Genomic DNA, 21,020 nt, shown 5'->3' with positions numbered 1-21,020 from the left:
AAACATAGCCAAGTATTACACCATAATGGATGTTGTATTCATATACTGGTAGGACAGCACCACCTTCGCCGAGTAGCCAAGTGTACATATATGACAACAGCACATATCAGCGAGACACACACAGCATTATTCCATGTCATGCTCCTACAAACTGTTACTTGACAGTGCCCTGGTGAAGCCAGGGCACTGTAATAGTCAACAGTGAACACATCATATTTGCCACACATACCTCATGTTTACTGGAAGAGTGCCAGCAATTTGCTCAGTACACTCATTCAAGCATGTGCAAGGTCTATGGCTTGTAAACATCTCACCCCAGCATGTACTGGCTATTGTGGTACTAAGGCTAATGTCCAGACAGCACACAGCATGCATGGCTTGCAATTGTTGACATGGGGTATATGTAGGAGCTGTGGCCACACAGGGCTGTAAATGTCATGAACATATCACCTTTGACTACTCAGGAACATACAGAGCAGAGCTGGATTTCCCTGGGTCTGTCAATACAGGCCTTGTGTAGGTCCTATGATCCTGTTATTTGGGTATGTTTGTATGTATTGCATTAGGTGGACATGTTTAAAGACATACATGCCACATGGGGTGTTGTATGATATGATAGGTGTCATGAGTGACCAGTAGAGAGGGAATATTACCTCTGTTAACATAGATATCAAACCTTATGTACTGTTAGCATGCTATCTGCCATGTGCATGTGTGTAATGATTGCAGCCACCTGTATGTAGAAAGGATAACGAAAGCTATGGTAATGTCATTTATGTTGTATGAGTGTGGGATGTACATATCCAGGGCAGGTACAGTTAGGTCATATCCAACCATGAGGGTGTTGTTTACTGGTGTACAGCAACAGTCGACCGTGTTAATGCTGACAACATCTGAGGGACCCTGGTATGTGTACAACTGAGCTGGTTACAAACAGTGGTATTATTGCATTGCATAACACATTATGCAGCTGTGTCTGTGCATGGGTACTTTGCACAGTTGATGTAGGCCTAGGTACAGTCCACCAATCGAGGGTTTTCTGGTGGTCTACCATACTATGTCATACCACATATGGATGTGTGTTGTTAGCCTGGGGACAAGGTGGTGGATGTATATGAGGATACAACTTAGAATGCAGCATTTGCCACTGTCACCTGTACCTGACTCATCTGTGATGCGTTATGTTGGAGTAGTGGTCTTTACATGTGAGTAGCCTTTATGAATATGTGTACACCACCACCTGGAATGGTCCATACTACTGTTATGGCCACATGTCTGGATCTGAATTGTGCACTACAGAGCCTTCAGCCAGGTGTTCCTCACTGCACAGATGTCAGTATTCACCATTGTAGGTTCTACATTGAGAAAATGGATTACTAAAGCCACACATCTAGCACTGGTTAGCATAAGCATCCAAAGCAATTGTCTTGTAGGTGTCAGGGTGTTACTTCTGGGTGTAGGACATTTGCCTTGGAATGTGGCTATATGGGTAAATGTGACCTAGATATTATCCACATGCACGTGAAACATGGATGCATGTGCTCTGTGTTGAAGGCTTGTCGTTCAGTCATGACAGCCCGGAATGACAGACACTGGACAACCTCATAATAACAGAAGGACATTGGCTCATTGTTTTGGTCTAGCAGTTGCCACTCATACCATGACATCACTGCAAGTGGCATTAATGTGCTTGGTAGAAAATGCCTCATGTAAGGTGATAGACAACAGCAGAACTTGTGTATATGACCAGTGTGAGATATACTTAGGGTAGCAGTCCTGCTAATAATGACAACTACTAACACAGCCTGGAGAGGTCATCTTGACACCTGCACCTCAGTACCATTACACAGGTGGCTCACACATTATGCTTGCACATGCCACTGTTCCATGTATAATGCCACTGTCCACAACCTGCTATCAATGTATGCCTTTCAGGGCAGCAAGGTGTGTGACACATGCTGTAGGTAGCATCCACCTATGCGACCCAGGTAACCTATTGTCTGTCACATCCACACATGTATGAATGTGTATATTTAACATATATATGTCAGTACTTCATGTACATGCATGCATGTGTATCACACAGCACAGACACAGATATATAATTTATGGACCACATACAGGTATCAGGTAGTAAACCAGTATGATGTGCATATATACTGACAGGTAAGATGTACCTAGCTGTAAACCTGTGTGTTTACAATAGGAGTCCATTACAACGTGTTCTGTACATGTAAGTGTATGAGCATGCACACTGTGGCCTTCAGTGGTTAGATTCGGAGTGCATCCCAAACAGCCCTGTGCTACTAAGTGTATGAGCGTACCCATTGCCACCTTGTGTAATTTGAGTCAGTGCATCCAACACGCCCTTTGTTACTAAGTGTATGAGCATGCGCAGTATAACCTTGTGTAGTTGTAGTCATAGTGCATCACACCGGCCTTGTGCTACTAAGTGTATGAGCATGCCCACTGTAGCCCTATATAGTGATAGTAGTTGTCCATTCCACAGATGACCATACTCCAGTTCAGGTTCCTGTTGTGCTACAACTATACTTCTCAGGCCTACCTGCAGATGATGTGTCTTGTTTGTGCATACAGGTTGTAATGGACACCTACTTTAAAAACACAGGTTTACAGCTATGTACTTCATGACTGTCAGTCTCCCTGTTGTTGTCCTCAGTCTTAGAAGGGCAGTCTGACTGCCTTGGAATGTGTAATCTCTGTGGCACATCTTGTAACTGCATAGTGCTGTAATAGTGATCTGTAGATAGGCAGGAGTTCTGATCCCACCACTGGCAATTGTGTGCGTGTGTTTGTGTGTGTGACAGCAAATGCCTGAGTGTGTGTGTCAGCAAATGGCTGAGTGTGTTTGTGTGTGGGCGTGTCTCAGAAAATGGCTGAGTGAGGTTGTGTGTGTGTATTTGTGTCTGCAGCCTGTCATGAGAGCGGGTTTTGCTGCATTCCAAAGAGATACCTCCTTTTGCACTGGCCTTTATCCTTGTCAACTGCTAAACCTCTCTCTTCCCCCCTCCTCACTGCAAGAAATCAGTCCTGTGATGTCACCCAGCTCAGAAGTGGAGTCAGAGTAAGTGTAATTGTATGTGTTCTGTGGCACATACCCCAACTGCATACCACTGTACTAGTTACCTTTACATAGGCAAGACGTGTATGCACAATACTGGCAAGTGTGTGCGTGTTTGTGTGTGTGACTAGCCTGTAGCTAGGCATACATGTGTAATGTCTTTTAGTACACCATGGTAGCCATCTGTGGTGACCGGTGTCTACAAAGTATTACATAGTTAGGAATGTTAAAGAATACACAGTCAAGCACGAGTACAGTTGGGTATGTTATTTTCCTGTGCCACTGTCGAGCAGTGACTGGGGTGGTCACTGGGGTGTAGCTCCATACCCATCATTCCCCCACCCTAACTTCACAATCCCCAGGGTAGATTACATTAGCCATAATTTCCCACCCCAAACTCCACATACACAACTACCATCCCTTTTCTGGTGAACTGCTTAAGATTTAAATGTTATAACACAAGGGATGCCTCTGTTTTGTGTACATGTTAGTTCCTTTGGAACCCTTCTGTGTCACAAAGGGTGTTCAGATGTGTATGTGTATATATATATATATATATATATATATATATATATATATATATATATATATATATATATGGCTGTGTCTGTGTATATGCATATATATATATATATATATATATATATATATATATATATATATATATGTGTGTGTGTGTGTGTGTGTGTGTGTGTGTGTGTGTGTGTGTACACATCCCGTAGGTGTATGTATATATATATATATATATATATATATATATATATATATATAGTTATGACAGTTGTACAGATGTAGACTTGTCTTTGTTGTTTCACAGAGTACAGTACATTCAAGGGTACTGTACATATGTACACAAAGTGACTGTCCCATTTGTTTTCAGTACTGTGGAATAACTGTAGTAGGATGTGCATTATAGACTCCATGCAGCATGTATACAACCCAGATGGCTTAGTGGTATGTCCAATGACCTCAGTGTGCATGGTCCAGGGTTCAAGACCTGCAAGCCTTGTTGATACTGTCAATTAGGACTGCATAAGACACTTTTAAGCAGTTGTAAGCAGGTGTAAATGTGTTTTTGTGACAGTAAGCAGTGGGTACAGGCAGACATGTACAACTTGCAGTACACTTGAAATGCCCTTCTTTGGCAATCCTGCTGATGTCACCCACCTAAGAATACACCTCTGGGATTGCTGTAACCCAGTAATCTCCATGGAGTGTACTGTAACTGCGTAATGCTGTAGTGTGTTAAACTAGCTTGGTAGGTGTTGTAAGCCCAGCCAGGTCAACTGTGTGTGCGTGTCTGTCTGCCTGAGAAAGGAACAATGCTTTTTAGAGTATGCACACTCTTTACAATTCACATAACCACCTTTGGCAATCCTGCTGTTGTCACCCACCTAGTAATACACCTCTGGGACTACTGTAACCCAGTAATCTCCATAGCGCGTGCTGTAACTGTATAATGCTGTAGTGTGATACACTAGTTAGGTAGGGGTTCTGTTCCAAGACATGGCAGGTGTGTGTGTGTGTGTGTGTGTGTGTGTGTGTGTGTGTGTGTGTGTGTGTGTGTGTGTGTGTGTGTGTGTGTGTGTGTGTGTGTGTGTGTGTGTTTGACAGTCAGAGCCTGTGTGGAGATGGCTGTGAGTGTCTAACCACTGGACATGTTGGGGAGCGGATTTTGTAGTTTTCCTATATGGTGTCCATATTATATGTCACAATGTCCACCTCACAAGGAGTAGAGATGTCAGTCAGCCAAGGGACTGTGTTGGCAAGCCATACCCCTACATCTGGCAAAAGGCCTGGTGAACAAAGTATGCAACTCTACTATTACCCAGAATACATTCTGAACCCATGTGTCATACACAAACACAGTTGCCTAGAATATCCCACTATGTTGCTAGTGCCCTGCACATTGATGACAGATAGTAGGCATGGTGTGATTGCAGTGGGCTGCAGAGGGCATGGCACCCTGTACAGCAGTAGGCACATAATTGTGGACAATGTGCCTTCACTATGTTCCCCACTGGGTGCCTGAAACATATTTGGTGCCATCAAATGTGATCCACAGAGATCATACAATGCCTTACACATGTGCCCTGTATGGACCGATGCCACTGACATCAGGGAATACCTGTATCATGCTATCAATGAATGTGCAGGGTTAACCTGCTGTCTATAAGCAGGTCCTGCCACACCAGACCAGTATTGGCATATCTGAGGATAACAGTCTGTGTACACAACATGTGTCAGCCAAACCAGGTACACTTGTACATGTCACTGTACATTATTGTGGGACATGCACATCCCAGGAAATGTCCATGTCAAGAACTATCAAACACAGACATGGCATGCATTGCAAAGCTATGGCCATACACAATGTTAACCAGGACATCAGGACAGTTCATACAATACCCATCTGTGTGGAACATTGTAGACACTACACCCCTGTACCATACTGCACACCACTGTGTGGTGGCATGATGCCAAGGATTACCCCTCACCCAGCCTTGTACAGCCATCTTGCACAGCCAACCACTACATACCCATGAAGCAATGCACACATGCATGTCAGTACTGGCACCTTGTGTCTGCGTGTGGGGTATGATGCTCCCAACCACAGTCACTCCCAGTATAACTCCCATTGGCATACCGACAGATGTCAAACACATTCACGTGCCGTAGCCCATAGAACCTCCGGATATCCCCTGTGGTGCATGTAGCACCTGTGCATTACTGCAGTGTGGCAAACTAAGTAGTTAGGAAGTGTATTTGTGGGCCTGGCAAAGTGTGTCAATGTGAGTCCATTAGAGAGTGTGGTTGTGTTGACAATGATATCCGTTCATGTGGACAGCCATGTGTGCTACACCTAATGTATGTCCTATATCTCTGTTGCAGATGTTGCTCACCAGCACACATATATGTTCTTACAGCACACCAACATGTCAGCTTTGTGGCACATGGAGTAACTGCATGCACTTGTAATAGTAATGACTAGTCAGTCAGGGGTTTGAACCCCTGTACAGGTAGGTGTGTGACAGACGATGCTTAGGTTTTAGTCTCCAAGCCCTTCTCTCATGTACTTTGCCCCTGTCTGTCCCTCCCACACACTCTCTGGTGGATGTGGAGTTGTACACCTGCTCAGCAGCAGCTTGTGTTTTGTAAGTGACGGTCATGATCAGGTGATAGCCTCTGCACCTATTGCAGTCCTCCTCTAGCTGACTGCATGTGGAACAGCTGTGATGATGTTCCCATAGCCAATCACATGGAAACACAGTACAATATCTAGGAACATCATGTTGGTGTTTGCCCATGACAGTCGCTGTGAGTGGTACCTGGATCTGGTCTTTGGTAAACGGCATCACAGATATCTGGATGTTCCTCAAACAACATACACAGTGGGAAATAGCCTAAAGACAGGAGGATGATGTGCCAGACATGACTACAGCATGTAAGTGTAGATATGCTTCATTGAGACTACTGCCTGTTTAACAAGTTGCGTGTGGTAATGGCTATTCTGCATGTTTTAGAACTGACAAGACAGTGCTCTGTTTGTGAGGGACCCCCATCTGTAGGCCCACCTGTGGACTGGTCAGTGTATGGAACCATTTGTTTCCTGTGTTACTCACTGAACATACATCTGTGAACTGCAGGAGCATAGTGTGAGGACTGCAGTCAGTACATGGTGATAGTGATGAGTTACTGTCATTGCATCCCTGATTGGACATATGTCACATGAAACAGTGGTATGACAGACACTGTCTGGGGTTCTCAGTGACATGCCAGTAATGGGCCACTGTTCATAGCTGCAGTCACAAGTCTTCTACACTTTGTACAGATGTCATGCAGTATATATGCATGTGTTGTGCTCTCTCTGCAAATATATACCATCTGTTGTGTTGGGTTGATGGTCATATATATGCATGCTGTTATAAGTAATCCTGAATGCTGTTGACTATTACTAAGCCATATCTGTGTTTAAACTGCAACACCATAGGCTGTATGGGTTTGGAGGTCCCGGCAGAATCTCCTGTCCCACTTCAGCTGCTCATGGCACCGGGCACCAGCACATCTGGGGCCCAGCCTTGGACCTCCACCTCTGCTGGCTCTGCACCACCTTCTGGTGGAACCGCCACTGAGGATGGGGCTTGTTCCCCCTAGGTGCAGGTCCAGACAGGAACATGTCTACTGTCGTACAGTCCTGGACACAGTGCGTAGGGGGCTCAATAAGGGGTTTTGAGGCCAGATACACCAGCTCGAGGGCAGAGTGTCACATTTACAGGGTGAGCCTGCCCCTCCTATACAGCCCCAAGCACTGCCACCTTTGCGGCTATTTTGGTGCAGTGGTGGCTGCACATGGCTGGGGACCTCCATCCCACTGTTTCCATCTGGGGGCTCATGGGCTTGTGACTGCCAAACACTCCTCCCAGTCTGAGGTGTATCCCCCCAGGTGTCATATACCGACTCTGTATTCTGTCTTGTCTGTCATCCTACCCAACCTATCCTCCACGAGCATACCTACTCTCCTTCCCCCACATCCCACTCTCACCCTACGTAAACAAAAGGCCAGTCGGTTCCTAGAACACCATTTAACCCATACATAGCTGTCCATTTCAAACACATGTCCACTATACACATGTAACCCTTTTAATATGCATCACAACATACTCCAGTTGTCCTCACCCCTGTCTCTCAGGTACATGATCCTGGTATGCACATGACTCCTAAAGTTTCCAGGTACATGTGATGCAGACAACCCCATTGTAAACACAACACTACCGGTCCCTCTGTGGTTACCCCATTTACCTTTATCATGATGATGATGTCGCACACAGCACCTTGCAAGAGTACTGTTTTCATATAATGATTGGACAGGAACTGTTGTGTTAATGTAAATAAAATGCACAGAGTGATGTATTTGGCCAATGTACAAATGTTTGCATGTATTAATGACACGTCTGTCTGAGGGAGTCTTGATATTACATAGGACAACACCACTACATAATACAGGCATTGCTGGTGTTTCCCTTTTCATTCCTTTGTAATGCTTTGTTGTCACATGGGATGTTCTTGATACAACTATATATATGTATGTATCTATATCTGGACATAAACACTCACACATACATCTACATGATGGAATACATTTCCTATACTGTTGAATGACTGCGTTGGATGATATGTTTGTGATAAGATCCGATGTCTGTATATCTGCCATGGCTTTGTGGTAAATCACAATAGCTGTGTGTGCAGGGTCCTGGTTTCGAGCCTTGCACAGGCTGTTTATTTTGTTGTTGGGCAGAACAAGGCCATTGGATATGGGGTGATTATGTCACATTAAAGCAGTTGTGAGTGGGTATGCGTGGGTTTGTGTGGAGCTAAGCAATGCTAACCTCCGGTTACAGTTTCTTACACTCTGTTAGCCTCTACATTGCTTTACCAGTGTAATACTCGCATACTGGTGGCCAAACAGGCTTACACCCGCTTGCTCCCGCACTTGCAAATGCACTGCATTTGGTGTTTGCATCTGACACTCACACCCCTGGGTGGGAGTGAGGACTATGATATTACCTTGTGATGCCTATTACATCGGACTACATGCCTACAGTATCAGGAATGGCTGCTCATTAGGCAAAAGCATGCCGTTTGACTGTACGGGATACATGGCCTGTCCAGAGTTTGATTCATATTACTGGTGTGTTCCTCTTACAATCTGCACCTGTCTGACTAATACATGGGAACTGACACTCTTCAATACAAACAAGTAATTGGGTTTTGGAACCCACATCCTTCAGCCGAGTCATGCTACTGCATACCTAATATTCTATCATCTTTCTAATGTTGTCAGTGGAATATGTGCTTTCTGTCCCTATCAGACCTCTCATACAATTGGGGAAAAATACCAACTGAATCAGGGACACGTCATAACAACATCAGCGACACATATAAATTATTGGTGCTATTATCGTGACACATTGACAGACTCAGAGCATATGAATTCATACACATTTTCTGAGGTAAATGATGTTTATAACTCTTAATTGTTGTCATTATTCATTATGTGTAATTCACCACCTTTCCCCCAAAGGTCACTAGTGTTAGGAGGGATTAAGAGGGACAGAGTTAGAAACTGAGTCAAAATCGGGGACAGTTCAGAGGTATGGTCCCTATTTGTTCCCCCAATGGTTTATGTTCTGTCTAGTGGATTTGCTTTTAGGGCTTGAGAGGTATGGGCATCAGCTATGCCCATTTCGGAATATTAATTACATCCCCAGGGCTGTCCTAATATGACTGCGCCAGCCAACACCTGCACACCTAGGCCCATAATTGCATACCCATAGTTCCCCCACCTGCCACTCCTCTACAGCACTCATCCTTAATGTGGGTGCAGGTGGGGTATAAACACACCACTACACACTGCTCACTCTTCCCGTGTCGGGACACATGTCGTACGTTGTGTCGACCCATGGGTTATCAGGCTTGCACAACCTACTGGTCCATGTACATCTACAGCCTGGTTTGATGAATCATTACCAGGACTGCCTCCGATGATCATTAATTTTTGGTGTCCCACAAGGAACATCGATGTCTATGTTTCAAGATTAGACCTGGCAGGTCCCTTCCACTGGTAGTATCCTGCCAGTGGTCTGGGAAGCAGTGATATGTTTACTTTTACTGTGTGTCTGTACGTCTCACTGGCCTAGCTGGCAGGGTGGGGGGGGGTTGATGCTACGTGTTACACATTTGTTTATTGGACCCCTCACCCCCATATGCACGGCCTGTGAACATATGTAACTCGTAACTGCTGTATCATATCCTAGCTATATACATGTGTATATTTACAGTTTCATATATATATATATATATATATATATATATATATATATATATATATATATATATATATATATATATATATATATATATATATATATATATATATATATTACTATATACAGATATATCTGTATATGTATGCATAGATGTATATATTTATGTATTGCTGTCTATATCTATATATATCTATCTATATATATATATATATATATATATATATATATATATATATATATATATATATATATATATATATATATATATATATATATATATGAGTGGATGGGAGATAGTAGGTTTACCCCGGGTATCACTTCTGTGTCACTGTTAGACAGAGGCACAGTATACTAACCTCGAAAAAGGGCATAGCAAAATTCATTTAAAATGTGTGGCGAAAGCCAAACACACTCTGGCTAGGCTTATAAATGCCCTAGGGCAAATAGCCTAGTATGAACCTATGAACCTACATATATATATAGATATATATATATATATATATATATATATATATATATATATATATATATATATATACGTCTATGGGTGTCTGCATATGCATATATTTATATGTGGGCATGTATCTGTATTCTGTCTCTGTATGTATACATTTGTACTACGGAGAGGGAGAGGCTTATCTCTATGCCGCTATGGGTAGATATACACACACATCCCTCTACATATAAACATCTACATCTGGTTATTCTGTTCCTTGCCATATAGATTACACTTTGCTGCAGTGAGACTCATCGTGGGTGTGGCTGCTCATTGGGCGATGCCTCTGCCCAATGAACAAATTTGCTTACATCCCTAGGGCTGTCCATATAGGCCCACATCAGCCAACACCTGCACACCTAGACTATAAGTAGCTACTCATAGTTCCCCCACCCGCACCTCCTCTACAGCACCCATCCTTACTCTGGATCCTGGTCGGTTCTGGACATACTACTACATGCTGCCCACTCTCCACTTCACGGGACCCATTTCATACGATTGTCTCAACCCATGGGTCATCAGGCTTTCCCACCCTTGTATTCTGAGTATGTATACACGCCAGACAGAATGTTCGGTTTATTATCTTCTTTTGGTCTTGCCAATTTTTTGGGTGTCCCGCAAAGGACGCTCCTGTCTGTGTTCCAAGATTAGAATTCATGGGTGCACTGTGTACCCCCCCCAGTTGTATCCTGCCTGTGGTCTGGGGAGCAGTGGACTCTTTACATTGTTTGTGTGTATGTTTCCTGTGTACAGCTGGGGGGGTGGAAGGTCATGCTACGTGTTTCATGTTTCTTGCTTGGGCCCCTCACTTCCATTAGCATAGCCCGTGAACATATGTCATTCTTGTGTGCTGTTTCCTATCATAGCTGTATATCTGTGTATATCTATGCACACACACACACACACACACACACACACATATATATATATATATATATATATATATATATACATACGTATATGTATATGTCTGCAACTATATATATATATATAAACAAACAAATATATATATATATATATATATGGTTCTACCTGACTTCAAACATAAAACAAACAACAACAAAACATACATAACCGTGGTACAAAAACAAACAACCAAATACAATACACAAAACACACACACTTCTACACAAACCACAATCAACAAATAAACACACCACAACACACAAACAAAACACACCCACAATCCAAAAACCACACACACAACACCACCAAAAAAACTACACACACACACTAAACCTCCAACCTACAACCCTAACCGCCACGACACAACCCCGACACTTATCACCCCCAAGGTCCCTCACCTCTCCCCTAACCTAACTCACCCTCCTAGCTCCCCCCACAAAAAACACACTAACTCACCTTCACACATCCACCCTCAAACCCTAACCCCTAACCACTTATCCCTAACTCCTAACCCAAACACATTCACTACCGCACATACTCTGACCCGCCCCCTACCCCTAACTCCTCCCTAACACCCCCTATCCACACCCACCCTTTACACTTACCCCCTTTATCACCTACCACACGATACCTCTACACAGCCTTTTTCTTTTTTTAGGCATCTCGCAGCTGTCGGTGCTTTCATCCCGGCCGGGTCGGTTTCTGCACTGATCTTCTTTCTGGGGTCCCTGTCAATAACCTCTTCTGCACCTCTTCAACGGCGATCCGATTTGGCTATCGATGTTCAAGCGTGTCGATGAAGTCAGGTAGAACCATATATATACACACACACACACACACACACACACACGTATATATATATATATATATATATATATATATATATATATATATATATATATATATATATATATATATGTGTGTGTGTGTGTGTGTGTGTCTGTAAAGCAATGCATACACCGCGCAAATGCACTTACGCATGCTTACTGGTGTTTATATATGCTTAAACCTGCTTACTAGTGCCTTATTCATTATGACACTGACACTTCACTCCAGTTAACTTTTAATTGTTATTTTGCAGATTATACAGAGGACAGATGTCGCAATATGTTCATGTACAGATTACCGATGGTAAATGGTATGTGATGCAGTGGGATTCGGTACGGGAATGTCTGTTCATTAGGCGGTTGCTCTAACCAATACACTATTGCTGTGCTGCTTCATTTGCATATATACCCATATACCTATGGCTCCTGGTTCCCCAAACACACACCCCAACGCGTCCCTAACACTGCAGTCATCCATTCTCCAGTTGGATTTGCGGTGTATCCACAACACTACACATTGGCCACTCCCTAATCCTATAGACCCATCCCAATTGTTGACTCACTCCACTTATCCTCAGAACTCCCAAACTTTTAGTCCACAAACATTGGTGACATGAGCGACCAAAAGAATACTATTCGCAATTTTTGGGTTGTCCCACATGGGACATGCATGTGTTTATGTCAAGATTCGACTCTATACTTCATTACATCCTTACTCCCGTTAACATGACACTACAATAAATTAATAAATATAATCCAAACAAACCAGATGCAGAGCAGCACAACAGTCGAGACGGGTCCCCATGTAAAAAATATATAAAAGATAATATCAGTCACCATGAACGTGGTACCCTTGATGGCAATAAAACGTAACAAGAGAATTCTCCCATTGAAATAATCCAACTCTCTGTTGTCCAACAAATATTAACAGGAAACAACTGTAAATAATTCAGGAGCTCTTTATTAACAACGAGTGAGCGCTTTCGCCAAAGGGCTTCTTCCGACTCTTTATGTATTTACAAAAAACTTTCCTATTTAAAAAGGACACCATCCACCTCAATGACAAGGTACAAATCAAACCCTTCCTAAAGAGTAGGAGGTTGTGTAGGAAAAAACATTGAGTATGAGTATTAATGTTCTACTTTGTGATATTGAGAGAGCTGTTATTTGGACACTTCCATCAGCATTCTTGGAATATTGCATGTACACACATACAACACATATATATCCATTCAACCTGATTTAATGTTTTATTTTGAAGTATGGCCCCCTTCCAGTTAATGTTTGGCTATTTTTGAGTCTGTAAGCATTTATGTGTTAATATATATATATATATATATATATATATATATATATATGTGTATATACTTGATATACATATATGAGTGCACTTTTTATATATATGTACATATGTATGTGTTTTTAATAACTTGATCATCTAGAAGTTTGACATCTTTAGTCTTCACCTGAATCTTAGTTATAAATGTATAAGGTGTTCGTACATATACTTATTATGTTTAATATATATACAACTAAATATTATATATTGACTTAGAAATCATAGTATATGCAGCTATATGATATGTCAACTTGACAATGATAAATGTAATATACATTGTGCAAGTTGTTCGTAATGTTTTTAATTTGCATGTTTATAGGTTAGTTTAACTAGTTATGTATTTTTTATTACTCATTTATGACTATGTGCATTACCGTATTGTAGTTTAGTTTCATACCTGTTGGTTTGAATATTTTATTAAATATGTCTCTTAATGCACATAGTTAATTTATCTATCCCTGAATAGCCCTCCATGGATTCTCATGAGAACGTACTTGTTTTAGATTTTGAGGATTGTGAGTTTTGCTAAATATGCTGTAGGAGCAGGATGAACTGTCCGTAGGTGTTCGTTCCTACTGGGCTACTCAGTTTATATGTACCTCTTGTTATGTTAATGATTTCTCTGCACGATCAAAATGAAGAGCAACACCGTGTACATAGGGCTTGAGTAAGCTATAAAATATTGGTTTTAAATGTACACAGTTAGTCTACCTGCCCTTGGAAAATGGTCACATAATGAATTGCTTGGGAACTTGCATTTTAAAAGTGTGAGGGTTGCCAAGAATGTTGCAAGAGCAATATGTACGTTTTTTTAGATGTCCGGTTTTATTGGACTTTTTAGTTCACATACATTTTATGCTATGTTACTGGTTTAATCAGATTGTATTTGAGTATGTATTTTTAAAGAAAGATTTTATAGATCACTATATGTTAAAGTAGAATAAGAAGTGCATACTGCTTTAAATCCCGCCTTTGACCGGGATAATGTATCCAATGAAAGTGGATGGTGTCCTTTTTAAATAGGAAAGTTTTTTGTAAATACATAAAGAGTCGGAAGAAGCCCTTTGGCGAAAGCGCTCACTCGTTGTTAATAAAGAGCTCCTGAATTATTTACAGTTGTTTCCTGTTAATATTTGTTGGACAACAGAGAGTTGGATTATTTCAATGAGAGAATTCTCTTGTTACGTTTTATTGCCATCAAGGGTACCACGTTCATGGTGACTGATATTAAATTAATAAATATGACTATGTGGTAATGCACACGTTACACACGAGAGCCTAATTATGTACGTGTTCAGCGTATTTCTTTTACAAATAGACCGGTTTAGTAATTGGCGTTGCCGTAGCAGGCAGATCACAGGAATGATTCCATGTGTGGGAAAGTCCTCACATTTGATTTTTTTCAGCACAGCACTGACTTCGGACATTGTATACACTTCTGTGTTTGAGCAGTTTCGTCCCTTCCCTCTTATGCACAACCTATTATTCTATCTACTGTCAAGGTTTGTAAGGGCACATTCATGTTATTTATGTATGCAAATGGAATGAATGAGTTACAGAGAATGTATTTCTACATATTGATGTCTGCATGTGTGTATGCGTATATACTTATAATGAACTCACTGACCTCCACGGTATGGTCCAATTAGAACCATCTCATCCAACCCTGGCACGCCTGGCTCCATAATTTCATACCCATAGATCCTTCACCCCACCCGTGTTCAACATACATGCATATAATCCGTTGTCCACTTGGTATCGCAGCCATGACAAACCTGCACACATTGCCATCTTCCGAGTGTTAGGGGCCCTACACGTATGTTGTCCCAACCCACGTATTCTCAGGCTCTCCCACCATTTAGTCCTTGAACATACCTGCCCTTGCTTGTGTAATGGTCGGATGGCCAAATAGCCTATCACTTTTTGGGTAGTCCCACCAGGGACTACCCTCTGTGTGTAAAGTAGACTTAGCAAATCAACAATGTTACTCCCACTGGTAATATCCTGCCTGTGGTGTGAGTAGCAGTGCATTGCTCACTCCTGCCCAGCTTGATATGCCATATGCTGACAGCGCTATATAATACTGGGATTGCTGTTGATTCCCTTCTCATTCCTTTTGTATGCTTTATTGTTACGACGTTCATTCTTTTTCATATATATATATATATATATATATATATATATATATAGGGGTGTATGTATGTATGTATATATATATATATATATATATATATATATATAGATATATAGATGCATAGATATATATATATATATATATATATATATATATATATGTATATTGGTGTGTGTGTGTGTGTGTGTGTGTGTATATATATATATATATATATATATATATATATATATATATATATATATATATATGTGTGTATATATATATATATATATATGTATATATATATATATATATATATATATATATATATATATATATATGTATATATATTATATAATTGTACATACTTATATACATTTCCTATGCTTGGCACTGCTTAGACCCACGCAAGCGCACTCAGACTTGCTTACTGGTACTTATATATGTTTACTGCTGCTTATTTGTGCTTACACCTGCTTACTAGTGCCTTATTCATTAGTGCCACTTTGCTTGAATGATATTTAAGTTAAATATCTCATGTGATACTTTTATGTCGGTTTTACAGCAAAACGACATTCATTCCATATGGAAAATGATATGTGCTATTGTTGGGCTCGAACCGTGTATGCCTGTTTGTTAGGCAGATGCTCTAAACACTACACTATTGACATTTACATTGATTCCGCATGTTTTTCTCTATTTGACTGAATTTGATGTATATGCTATGCTCGGCGGAGGGCAGCGAGGTGCAAACATGCTGCGCTTTGCTTACACCTTCGATATTGCAGCAATTCAAATGTATAATAGGGACATGGGGAATCTAATTGTGAAAGTTCTAGGGACAGAGCTCAACATTCCACTACGTGCTTGTGTGTTTACTACTTCAATTTTATTTCACAGTTCGTGGACACTCTTGTATGCTTAGCATACATTTTGGTATCCACGGACACTGAATTACTGACTTACCAGTAGAGGCGGGCACTACTAGAAGGCATAGTAGGTTTTGCAACTGTCGGGGCATGTTTACGCCTCCATAGAGCACTTGTACATGCCCCCTGCACTTGCACACATTTCCTTTGTATGTCGAGGATGCAGCAGCACACCCTCATACATATTCATATGGTGCTGCTGCGCCATCTGTAGTGAGGATGCTTGGCGCAAGGCTAAAACCGTCCTTGCGCTGAGCTTCTTGAATCCCGGGGACAATTAACCATCTATTCTAAATGTAATGGGGTCTGTACTGAAAAATATTGCAGAACAATGTGATGGAATCTATTAGTGTAGCATTGAGTAGTAAGTTATGGCGTAATGCAATGGGTTGTAATATACATGTCATACCTGGTCACTGGCGAAGATGCCTACACTAAGTAACAAGTCTAATGAGGAGAAATAGCAACAGCATTATTCTACCCTTGAAGAATCATTCCTTACAGGAAGGAACTACATAAAATACATAGGTTGTCATACCAGTAGATCACAGTTTGTTTTATTTGCTAGACTTTGAGAGAAGCTGAATATGAAAAGCACATTTTCTTTTACATCTCTTAGAACAGAACTAGACTGCTTATGTACAATGTTTAACTCAGGTATTTTAAGGTTACCCATAGTAGTTCACCATGGAGCATATTATTTCATAGGAAATATGTATCACATGGAAAAAAGCATAGGCTCAACAGGAAATTTGCAATCTATCTGTGTGGAGTGATGCTTGATACCAGCCAAGTAAATGTGCATCACATAAAATGTTTTGTTGTGTGGTGTCACACCACATACATAACACAAAAAAGTCTTACATTATGTCATATTCTGGGAAATAGGTTCCAGCATATCAAAATAATGCATTCCAGGAATCACAAATCCCAGGAATCATAGGATATTCAAGCTACTGAGTCTTATGAGCTTGGCAGTTCCAACCCTAGAATATATCACTCTTCTTGAGCAAGGCTATTCTTGTCATGCTAGGGGTAAATTTATAAATACCTATCCAATTGATGAGGTCATGTTTGGAGGAAGATGGTATCTACAGGGTTCAGTCTACTGTAGAACTGAATGCAATGCCAAGTAATGAATCTGTCTCTCCACCTCCGTTTTATTGATTTGCTGAAGCAGCTTTCATCTGTTGTTATGGTATTTGTAGGACTATTAGATTTATGAAGATTGAAGATATCCTGGTATACTGAGTCTATAATTGCTTAGATGACAAGACATAAGTAATGTCAGAAGAGCCTATAGGACACAGAAAAGATGGACAGTGCTTCCAGTCTTTTCTGGTTGCCTAGGGATTTTAAACATATGATCTTCTATGATAGAAACCTCTGGGGTCCTTTCAAGTGTTTGCTATGTCTGGTGCCGTGCATCCCAAAGGGTGCTTGTAAATTTGTCTGATCAGTGCTGAATATAAGGGGACAATAACCTAATTTTATCTGAATGATCTTCCCTTGGCAATTAGGTGTGTTAAATAGAAAGATTTCCTGACAACGTTTGGCAGGTAATGGACAAGAGAGGGAATTACCAACCCAGGCCCCCAGGTTTATAACAACACTTTCATTGTGAAGTGGGGCATTGTCAACGCTATATTCTGTGGTGATGGTTCATCTGTCAAATGAAACAATGTTGCATTTTTTTAGCATTTACTTCAAACCCACGTCAATACACCAGACATTTATAAGTTCCTGCTGGAGGACTTCTATGTCATAGGGGGATTTGACAATGACTCCCAGTTTGCAGTCATCCCCAGACTTTGTTAGTCATAGGTCTTGGTTTTTCGTCTGTATGTCAGAGATGCAAAGAGTAAAAGTACTCCCAGTTCTGAGCCCTGCAGAACAGCACTGGTCACTGTCATGTTCTCTAACACTTCCTCTGCCACTAGCAATATGTGTTTTCTGTCTTTTATTCAAACTGCTATTCGTCTTAACACCTATGGATCTGTTTGTAACACAATGGAGCTCAGGAAGTTTGCACCATAACTTCCAACGAGCAGAGCCTAAACCTTTTGACAGAATCAAATTATGTTTTCACAATTCAAACAAATGTTCATATCTCTGGAACTATAGCGGTGATAAAAGCACTATAAATGGCAAACCCTTAAGCACAAACTATTTTTATAGTGGTAATATTCTTTAGGTTCTAGGTCTTAAACTGAATTTTATAAGTCGCAGTAAACACAACTATTATATTTTAATATTTTGTAAACAACTTACAGTATTTCAGCAACCACTTGAGTTACACAGATACTGTCAGCAGCATTTCATTCATCTAACTGAGAGCTTTCATATGAGGCTAAGGAGTTCTGACCATGTTACTTGGTTGCTGAGATACTTAGAAAAAGTGAAAATTATATCTATATAAATTGATATCATAAAAAACAACAGTTAATATCTACTTACCCGCACTAGACAGTGGTCAAATATTAATGCAGTTGAGTTTTCCATTGTGTAAGCTTTAAGATGAAATCTTTTAAAAACATGTACATAGCATGGGTTTGGCATTGTTGATGCAAATATAAACCAACAATATTTGACACCTTGAGGCATCAGTAGGAGTTAACTGCAGATGCACCTGAAGGTGTCACTAGGATGTAATGAGTTAATCATGTTAGCACAGAGGATGGTGTTAAATGCTTGGCCAAATCAAGGTAAGCTGTGTGTACAATGTGACGGCTGTCAGTGGATTGTGTTGGTAACCATTGGAATGGTCAGAATCTTGAATGCCAAGATTAATAATTTAGAAATTGAATGACTGAATATCAGGATTTATATATATTATGTCCAATATTGTCATTTCATAGAATATGCCCTTTTCTTTTTCTCCAAGGTCTGATGGTCTTGGAGATGGTGTATATATAAGTTTGAGAATGTAGGGGGTTGATCCCAACAAGGGAGTGCTGCAGGAAGGCTTACCCCCCTTGCAAAAAACATGTTTAAAGGAGAAAGGTGATGTTTGATATTCACCCTTCTGTATTTTCAGAGGTCTTTTTCGTCAGATCTTTGATCTTTACCATTAGTAACAATTATTCTTCGAACAACTGAAGAAGGGTATTTTGCAAATGTTTGTTAGAAGAGAAATATAGCCAGACTATTAGAAGCAACCTCATGAGACAGAAGGGAGTAGATTAGGAAATGTCGCTCAAGTCAAATGTAGTGTTCTGTACGCCTTATTAACAAGAATATGTAATGTGAAAAATGGAAGATTATGATTAATATTGAGGGAAAAGGAAGGAATAGGATTTTCTAAGGCCACATGGCAGGGATACCTCAAAAGAATAGCTAAGCTAAAAGTACTTTCAATAGTTCGGGATCAAAACACGAGATGGAAACATAGGTGATTCAGAAGCCTTAAAAATTGTTGAAATTATGGGTAGATGAGAAGACAGGTGCTGAAAGTGTGGCTTTCTGCAGGCAGGGAATATTGATATGTTTTCCAGACTGTCTGGATGTATATTATATTTGACAGTCATATATCTTGGAATTTGTTGTTTTTTAGTAGGCAAGTACCTGCTAGCTGGCACTTTCCTCTATTGGGTAATGGGGGTGAGCAATATGGATAGTTGGAAGATGACCAAGTCATATGTTATGGCAGGATAGAGTTGCAGCCTAATAGGTAAAGGATGGAAAAAGGGGATGGATTCTTTGGTCTTTGAGTTCTATTGCCCCAATAATATTAGAGCTTATGATCACCGTGTTCATGTTCAGTGTAATTGGGCTGTAAAGGACAGGTTTAAAAGTTTATGGGTTAGGGTACATATGTATTATAAGATTGTTAGCTAGTTAATCATTATATAGACTTGTTATTAATTTACTTTCTTGTGTAGGGAATAGAGATGGCAATTGTATTAATGATCTAATGGTGTGCCTTGGTAGCAATTCCATCATATCTTTAATCAGTTTTAGTGTGAACTATATGGGTGTAATGGTTTATTCTATCATTGTGGATGATATCTATTAATATATTTCTCTTTTTAAGTATAAACTGTACTGTACAGAGTTAAAGTACTTATTTGTTTTTTTTTCGGTTTTGGGGGTTTTCTCTTCTCAAATGCTATGTGTTTGTGATGAATCAAAATGAAAAAAAAATATTTGTGGTTGGTCTGGTGTGCTGGTCACTGTGGCTGAGATATTTTGGGCCCAATTCTAAAAGACTTGCTGTCAGGTCACTTACACTGCCTGAGAGCAGGTTAAGAACAGGTCTTTTGGAATCTGGCTCCCTGTGTAAGCCTGTTAATATATAGGCCTTACAATGTAGAAAGTCACTTATACTGAGAGCAAGTCTTTCAGAATCACAGCAGATTTTCACTGTGAGCCAACTGTTTTAGAATCTGGCACTATGAGCTGCAGTGTATGATTTTTGGTATTGATGAGATGTAATCCTTATGAGTCCAGGAGGCTTAATTAATGATTTCTTTACAGTTTCAGAATATGACATTACATCTTG

Source organism: Protopterus annectens, chromosome 11.part0, assembly GCF_019279795.1.
Source record: "Protopterus annectens isolate FY-2018-M chromosome 11.part0, PAN1.0, whole genome shotgun sequence".
Taxonomy (NCBI): Eukaryota; Metazoa; Chordata; order Ceratodontiformes; family Protopteridae; genus Protopterus; species Protopterus annectens.
This window is presented reverse-complemented; position numbering follows the sequence as displayed.